Source organism: Coregonus clupeaformis, unplaced genomic scaffold, assembly GCF_020615455.1.
Source record: "Coregonus clupeaformis isolate EN_2021a unplaced genomic scaffold, ASM2061545v1 scaf0209, whole genome shotgun sequence".
NCBI lineage: Eukaryota > Metazoa > Chordata > Actinopteri > Salmoniformes > Salmonidae > Coregonus > Coregonus clupeaformis.
In genome coordinates, this window is record NW_025533664.1 from 1 (window position 1) to 9,268 (window position 9,268).

The window sequence follows — 9,268 nt, forward strand, 5'->3', positions numbered from 1 at the left end:
TCTGATCAGTCCCTACACCCAAACGAAGGCATTGCGTTCATCCACCTCTGGCCTGCTGGCTCCCTTCCTCTGCAGGCTTATAGCTCCCGCTCAGCCCAGTCAAAACTGTTCGCTGCTCTGGTTTTAATGGTGAACAAGCTCCCTCACGGCGCCAGGACAGCGAGTCACTCACACCACCTTCGGGCATTTGACACCTCTTTAGGAATACCTGGGATAGGATAATGTAATCCTTCTACCCCCATACCCCAACCCACCCCCAAAAAATAAAAAATAATAATAATAATAATTGTAAAGTGGTTTTGCCACTGGCTACTATAAATTGAATGCACCAATTTCGTCGCTCTGGATAAGGGCGTCTGCTAAATGGCGTAAATGTGCCCCTGAGCAAAAGACACTTAAACCTAATTGCTCCTGTAAGTCGCTCTGGATGACGTCTGCTAAATGACTTAAATGTAAATGTAAAATGTATGGAGTTAGCAGTGGTCTTCATGACATTGTGCATGTTTTAGATCAAATCCATTGCGGTCAACTGCACAGACTCACTAATCTACAAATCCACTCGCATCTCAAATATTGACTCACTAAGTGGTCCAGATCAGTGATTCTGCACCTCTCCTTGATCAAAATGGATCCCCTCCAACACCCTGATAAGCGGTTTTGTCACTATAGAACTGAGTCAAGCCAAGCAGGGCCAAACTGGGCTGGATAACACTACAGAGCTGAGTCAAGCAGAGGCCAAACTGGGCTGGCTAACACTACAGAGCTGAGTCAAGCAGGGCAAACTGGGCTTATTTGCCTTCCTGAGGCACTAAGTCAAGCAGGGCCAAACTGGAGCTGGCTAACACTGCAGAGCTGGGATCAAACTGAGGCCAAACTGGGCTGGCTAGCAGCTACAGAGCTGAGTCAAGCAGGGGCCAAACTGGGCTGGCTAGCACTACAGGCTGAGTCAAGCAGAGGCCAAACTGGGCTGGCTAACGCTACAGAGCTGAGTCAAGCCAAGCAGGGCCAAACTGGGCTGGCTAACACTACAGAAACTGAGTCATGAGGCCCAAACTGGGCTGGCTAACGCTACAGAGCTGAGTCAAGCCAAGCAGGGCAAACTGGGCTGGCTAACACTACAGAGTTGGGTCAGGCAGGGCCAGTGGGCTGGCTAAGCGCTGCAAGCCTGAGTCAAGCAGGCCAAGCTGGGCTGGCTAGCACTACAGAGCTGGAGTCAAGCGGGGCCAAGCCTGGGCACAGCTGGCATGCTACAGAGCTGGAGTCAAGCCAAGCCCAAGGGCCAAGCGGGGCTAGCTAGCACTACAGAGGCTGGGTCAAGCAGGGCCAAACTGGAGGCTCGGCTAGCGCTACAGAGCTGGAGTCAAACCAAGCAGGGGACCCAAACTGGGCCCGGCTAACACTACAGAGCTGAGTCAAGCAGGGGCCAAACTGGGCTGGCTAACGCTACAGAGCTGAGTCAAAGCCAAGCCCAGGGACCAAACTGAGCAAGCTAACACTACAGAGCTGAGTCAAGCAGGGCCAAACTGGGCTGGCTAACACTACAGAGCTGAGTCAAGCCAGAGGCCAAACTGGGCTGGCTAGCACTAAAGAGGATTGAGTCAAGCAGGAGGGCCAAACTGGAGCTGGCTAGCACTACAAGAGCTGGGTCAAGCAGGAGCCAGAGCTGGGCTGGCTAGCACTGCAGAGCTGGGTCAAGCAGGGCCAAATGGGCTGGCTAACTACTACAGATTTGAGTCAAGCAAAGGCAAACTGGGCTGGTTAACACTACAGGAGCTGAGTCAAGCAGGGCCAAACTGGGCTGGCTAACACTACAGAGCTGAGTCAAGCAGGGCCGCAAACTGGGCTGGCTAACACTACAGAGCTGAGTCAAGCAGGGCCAAACTGGGCTGGCTAACACTAAATAGCTGGAGTCAAGCAGGGCCAAACTGGGCTGGCTAACACTACAGAGCTGAGTCAAGCAGGGCCAAACTGGGCTGGTAACACTCATAGCTGAGTCAAGCAGGCCAATGGCGCTGGATAACACTACAGAGCTAGAGTCAAGCAGGGCCAAACTGGGCTGGCTAACACTACAGAGCTGAGTCAAACAAGCAGGGCCAAACTGGGCTGGCTTAACTCTACAGAGCTGAGTCAAGCAGGGCCAAACTGGGCTGGCTAACACTACGAGCTGAGTCAAGACAAGCAGGGCCAACACTGGGCTGGCTAACACTACAGAGCTGAGTCAAGCCGGGCCAACTGGGCTGGCTAACACTACAGAGCTTGAGTCAAGCAGGGCCAAACTGGGCTGGTCACTACAGAGCTGAGTCCAAGCAAGCAGGGCCAAACTAGCTGGCTACCTACCAGAGCTGAGTCAAGCAGGGCCAAACTGCTAGCTCAACACTACAGAGCTGAGTCGCAGGGCCAAACTGCTTGAGCTAACCTAGAGCCATGAGCTGGTCAAAGGGCCAAACTGGGCTGGCTAACACTACAGAGCTGAGTCAAGCAGGCCAAACTGGGCTGGCTAACGCTTCCGGAGCTGAGTCAAGCAAGCAGGGCCAAACTGGGCTGCATAACACTGAACAGAGCTGAGTCAAGCAGGGCCAAACTGGGCTGGCTAACGCAACAGAGCTGAGTCGAAGCCAAGGCCAAACTGGGCTGGCTAACACTACAGAGTTGAGTCAAGCAGGGCCAAACTGGGCAGACGTGCAGAGCTGGACAAGCAGGGCCAAACTGGGCTAGCTAACACTACAGAGCTGAGTCAAGCAGGGCCAAACAAGGCTGTGCTAACGCTAGAGAGCTGAGTCAAGCCAAGCAGGCCAAACGGGGCTGGAAGAAGACCACAGAGCTGAGTCAAGCAGGGCCAACTGGGCTGGCCTAACAGCACAGAGCTGAGTCAAGCCAAGCAGGGCCAAACTGGGCTGGCTAACACTACAGAGCTTGAGTCAACGGGGCCAAACTGGGCTGGCCTCACGCTTACAGAGCTGAGTCAAGCCAAGCAGGGCCAAACTGGGCAAGCTAACACTAGCAGTCTGAGTCAAGCAGGGCCAAACTGGGCTGGGTCTACAGAGCTGAGTCAAGCAGGGCCAAACTGGGCTGGCTAACGCTACAGAGCTGAGTCAAGCCGGGCAGGGCCAAACTGGGCTGGCTAACACTACAGAGTTGAGTCAAGCGAGGCCAAACTGGGCTGGCTAACACTACAGAGCTGAGTCAAGCAGGGCCAAACTGGGCTACACTACAGAGCTGTCAAGCAAGGCCAAACTGGGCATGGCTACAATACAGATTTGAGTCAACAGGGCCAAACTGGGTGGTTAACACTACAGAACTGAGTCAAGCAGGGCCAAACTGGGCTGGCTAACACTACAGAGCTGAGTCAAGCAGGGCAAAACTGGGCTGGCTATAACACTACAGGAGCTGAGTCAAGCAGGGCCAAACTGGGTGGCTAACACTACAGAGCTGAGTCAAGCAGGGCCAAACTGGGCTGGCTAACACTACAGAGCTGATTCAAAAGCCAGGCCAAACTGGGCTGGCTAACACCAACATACTGAGTTCAAGCAGGGGCCAAACTGGGCTGGATAACACTACAGAGCTGAGTCAAGCGAGGGCCAAACTGGGCTGGCTAACACCTTGGAAGAGCTCGTCAAGCAAGCAGGAGCCAAACTGGGCTGGCTAACGCTTTACCAGAGCTGAGTCAACAGGGCCAGGGGACTGGGCTGGCTAACATTACAGAGCTGAGTCAAGACAAGCAGGGCCAAACTGGGCTGGCTAACACTACAGAGCTGAGTCAAGCCGGGCCAAACTGGGCTGGCTAACACTCAAGAGCCGAGTCAAGCAGGGGCCAAACTGGGCTGGCCTAACACTACAGAGCTGAGTCAGTGGCCAAGCAGGGCCAAACTGGGCTGGCTAACGCTCAGAGCTGAGTCAAGCGAGGGCCAAAGTGGGCTGCTAACACTACAGAGCTGAGTCAAGCAGTAAAGCCAAACTGGGCTTGGCATTAACACTACAGAACTGAGTCGCTGAAAGGCAAACTGGGCTGTTGGTAGACTACATGAGCTGAGTCAAGCAAGGCCAAACTGGGCTGGCTACACTTACGAGCTGAGTCCAAGCAGCCAAACTGGGCTGGCTAACGCTACAGAGCTGAGTCAAGCAGGAGCCAAACTGAGCTGGCTAACACTACAGAGCTGAGTCAAGCAGGGGCCAAACTGGGCTGGCTACAACGCTACAGAGCTGAGTCGCAAGCGGGGCCAACACTGGGCTGGCTAACACTAGAGCTGGGGTCAAGCCGTTCTGCCGAACATCCTTGGAAAGGACAATGTGTGAAAATATCCCAGCCAGTCCAGTCCAGTTGTATGGTCGCTCTGTTATTGTGAATCTTGTTTCTCCATTCTCCATCACCTCTAAATGCCATCTTTCTAGATGGTGAAAAATAAAATAAAATGTAATTACTTTGTCACGTGCGCCGATCACGGGCAGGTGTAGACCTTACCGTGGAATGCTACATAGCAAACCCTTAACCAACAATGCTGTTCAAGAATAGAGGTTAAGAAAATATTTACAAAATAAACTAAATTTAAAAAACAAATCAAATCAAAAAGTAACATAATAAAAACACTAACAATAATGAGGCTATGTACAGGGGGTCATTCTTGAGGTGGAGTAGCTCTGCCAGTCAATGTGTGGGGGTACAGGTTAGTTGAGGTCATTTGTAAAGTGACTCTAGATAAACGCAACTGTAGCAGCGGGGGTGGGGGGGGTCAATGTAAATAGTCCGTGGCCATTTCATTAATTCTTCCCCCATTCGTTTGGGATTGAGACCTGCAGTCACCTTGATTTAAGACCACTTTTGAGAAGTGTTCCACAGGCAGTAAATCTATTGTAGAATAAATGGAACCTGGATCCATTTCTTCTATTAACATGGCTTGTGTGTGCTTATGCTGTAATGGGGTTAAACTGATATTAAAAATGACAACTCCATAGGTGGGTACCAGGTCAGAGTTCATCTCTGCTCCCAGCATCCCTGGGACAGTACTGATCACGATAGCTGGACCTGATGCTGAGGTGGACCAGTGATGTTTTCCTCTCAGTGGTGAGACTTGCCCTTCCATTTGATACACTGTTAACTCAAGATCATACAAGATGTTACAGGCTTATTGCGTGTGGAAACAGACCTGCATTCAATTACTATTTAAAATCATGTTAAATACTTAATACGAATGCTTGATTGAGTTTGCCTGTTGTAATGGAACCAATAGAAAAGTCCTAAAGTATAAGTTAACCCCGCCCACCTGGAAGATTGGGGGGAAATGCTCAAGGTTTTGTAATATTTCAAATAGTATTTGAATCCAGGTGGGTCGTATTCATTAGGGAACACCGTAGCAAAACATTTTGCAACAGAAAACGCAAACAAACGTTTATTTTCAGTTAGTCCATCCCTGTTTCATTTAATTTTCTTCCAGTTTGTGTGCCTATAACAGTGAATAAGACTCAGGTCTCTATGGAAACATCAATGTAAATTCACCTTAGGTTTTCCTCCTCACTTTCCCTTTCAGGTCTCCAAAGGGTTTTGCTGCCCCCGCTGTGAGACTGGAGCACAAGGCAGTCCCTGGCTTTCTTTGGGCAGCTCGAGGATGAGGCCTCCTTACCTGTTGTGATGGGTCCAACAAATTATCCCCCTGGTGAAGGGAGGGTCCTATCTCATCAACGCTTCAATGACTCTTATGGGAGGCAGTAGGCATTTCCCATGTTAAGTATGTAAATTAATTGTACAGCATTGGATTGGTGTTGGCATGGGGGTAGAGGGAGTTTACATATACCAGTCATTTCCTTTTAAATCCATGAAGGGAAGTGGACAAGTTCACACTTAGAAAGGAGATAATAGTTCCACACCCCATGTGTCCTGATAACTACAGGAATGGAACCATATTGAGGTTGTCTGCTATAGTCAGTCTCCCGAGTGGCGCAGTGGTCTAAGGCACTGCATCAGTGATAGCTGTGTGCCACTAGAGATCTTGGTTCAAATCCAGACTCTGTCGTAGCCGTCAGCACCGGAAGCGCGCACAATTGGTCCAGGGTAGGGAGGGAATGGCCGGCAGGGATGTAGCTCAGTTGGTAGAGCATGGTGTTTGCAATGCCAGGGTTGTGGTTTCGATTCCCAAGAGGGCCAGTATGAAAAATATATATAATAATTAGGGTGTAACGATCCATCTACTGTACATCGATGTATCGATTTCTATTCTATGATCCAACTACATCGATCTGTGCTCGCCAAAGTTGGCCTTTTGGACAACATGTATCAATCTAACATCGTTTAAAATGTAATGAATCGATTGTATGATACTAGGAAATAACCCATTGGATTAAGCACGTCAGACTTTATATGGATGTTTTTTCTTAGCACTTTTAATGATAAAGGCTTTAAACATTACTCGATTCAGTCTGCCTATCCGTGGACGTCATCGCCGCGCCAGCAGCAGCGCAGCGCAAAGACAACAAAACATAGCATGGCGGACGACAGAGGAGAAGCCGGCCGAGCGAGAAATGATCAAGCCACCATTGTGGTCCAGTGTGTGGAAACACTTTGGCTTTTGCAAAGACGGAGATGTTCTAAATAAGTCGCTGCGCTGTTTTGTAGGATATTAAAGGTCAAGTAAAGTACAACGGGAACACGACAAATCTCTCCAACCACCTACTAAGGTGCCATGGGATTTCACACAACACCGACCGTCCAGGCACCTCTTGCAGCGTTCCCGCTGCTGCAGCAGCGAAAGGTAAAGTCAACTCTGCAGAAGCCTCAGGTCTCGCCCTGCATGTTTAGTCAGAGACCAGGCCAAAAACTCAGCAGTTAAAGAAAAACATCACGGCAACAATTGCCAAGTTTATCTGCAAAGACATGCGACCCTACAGTGTGGTTGAAAATCCGGGATTCCGTGAAATGATTCAAACATTGGAGCCAAGGTACACAATACCAAGCCGACCACACTTCTCAGAAAAGGTTATTTCTGCATTGCACGAAAGTACTAAGAATGATGTGAAGCTGTCGCTTTCTCGAAGCTGAACAGTAGCGATAACGACAGATGGCTGGACGTCATGCTCAAATCAAGGGTATGTGTCAATTACCTCTCATCACATTGATCAGGAGTGGAAAATGAAGACCTTTGTTCTCTAACCAGAGTTTTAAATAAAGCCCATACTGGTAAAAATATTAGCGCATTATTCGAAGCCTCGCATGGAGTGGAAAATTCTACGACAAGAATCCTGCCATCGTCACAGATACGCCAGGAATATGATTGTGGCGGTGCAGAAGCCTAGTTCGAGTCCACACTTTACCTGCTTCGCACATACACTCAACCTTGCCTCGCAGAAGGGTTTGGGGGTGGACCCGTGCTTCCAGGTTGTTGGGGGGAAAGTGCGGAAATTGTTGGATATTTTCACCGCAGCCCGATTGCATGTCACACTCCTACAGAAAAAACAAACTTCTGATGGATTTACCAAAACATAAACTGATCCAAGACATAATCACCAGATGGAACAGTTCATTCGAAATGCTTGAACGCTTTTTGGAACAACAGCCAGCTATAATGGCAACTCCTGATGTCCAAGGATCTACGAAGGGGTCACAGATGTAGGCGCACGCTGAGTGAGAGTGATATTGCCAACATGGATCACATTGTTCAGTTGATGGGTCCTGTCAAAATGGCAACCACTGTGATGTGTGAAGAAGACCAGCCAACTCTCTCTCTGTAATTGCTCCTCTTCAAGCAAAACTGCTGAAACACCTACAGCCATGCGAAGACGACTCAACCCTGGTTGCAGAGATTAAGAGGGTGATGGCCAGTGACCTCTCCACACGCTACAGAGGCACCCAAGATGCTCTCAACATAGGTAATTAATTTGGAGTCTTAATTAAAATCAACTTGAGTTAATATTGTAGGTTATTAGACTATATTAATTTGTAAAATACCACACCTTTGCGTTTTCAAGTTTGAATTTGAGTTGTTTTTTTCATATGGAAAAGTAAACAAGATATCTGCAATACAATTCTTAGTTCACGGTGGCTTTACATCATCACTGTGCCACATTTCTTTTAAACATACTAAAGTTTAATCTTCTGATTATTTTGTGTATGAGAGGTGGTCATCACTTGCAATTTCAGGTCAACTAATTTAATAATGCAATGAATGCAATATTCTTGTTCTTTAAACAGCATCAGGTTGGACCATGAATTTGAAGAACTGCCCTACCTGGAAAAGAGGACAGAGAACAGGTCTACACAAAACTGGTTTTTGAGGCAGAAGTGTCCCACCAGGTAACTCTTCTCTCCTCTTTCCTCTGCTCTTTTCTCTTCTCCCCTTTCATTTGTCTCTCTCAAATCTCATCTGTTCTTTATCTTCCTCTAAATTTATGTGTGCAGTATTACAGAGCAGAAATTTTAACAGTTCACATTTTTACATCAATAGATGCAAGCAATGGGAAATCAGGAGGAAGACGAGGGAAGCTCAAGCACAAAGCTGTCAGGATTCAATGAAGAGACCACAGGTGTGTTTCATGTGATACCAATAAAATATTGTTGTTGTTTTTGTATTAATGAGAAACATGACTATATTTTGAAATATATTTCTTATATTGTAGCTCCAAATGAGTCACCTCCTTGTAAGAAGAAAGCCTTAGATGCGCTGTTTGGCGATTCCTTCACCCAAAGAGAAAGAAAATCCACAAGCGAGACAGCCAGAGCAGAGGTGTTAAGGTACCGAGCAAAGATGTGTTGCCTTTTGACTGAAAATGCCATGAAGTGGTGGAGATCTCAGGAGAAAGAGCTACCTGTACTTTCCACCCTTTGCTAAACGGTACCTGTGCATTCCAGGGCACCAGTGTGCCAGCAGAACGAGTTTTTAGTACTGCTGGCGACATGAGTGAACTGCACAGAGAAGTGTTCTGCGGCCAGATCATGTTGATCAGTTGATATTTTTGAAAAAAATCTGTAGTCATTGAAGAGTAGCCTAGTAGGTTACACTTGATCTTTTATTGAATATTGTTTGTTTATTAAAATGAGAGTAGTAGCAGGTTCATCCACTGCTCATTCAACCTGAAGAAATGTTGGTTGTACTTTATTTTGATATTAATACTGTATTTGTATTGTAATGTTGAAAAACAAAAGCAGAAGTAGCAGGTAAACCTACTGTTAATTCAACCTGAAGAAATGTTAGTTGCACTTTATTTTTGATATTAATATTGTAATATTTTTATGTTGAAAAACAAAAGAAGAAGTAGCAGGTAAACCTACTGTTGAAATGTTGGT

General features: G+C 47.6%; 1 long non-coding RNA gene across 1 annotated transcript; it reads left to right on the forward strand.

Annotated features, from left to right (window-relative positions):
- Window positions 1-8,217: 8,217 nt before the first annotated feature.
- LOC123484168 lies at window positions 8,218-8,720 on the forward strand. Its single transcript, XR_006658419.1, has 3 exons — window positions 8,218-8,278; window positions 8,430-8,508; window positions 8,602-8,720. It is a non-coding gene; the product is annotated as an uncharacterized LOC123484168 (long non-coding RNA).
- The last annotated feature ends 548 nt before the right edge of the window (window positions 8,721-9,268 follow it).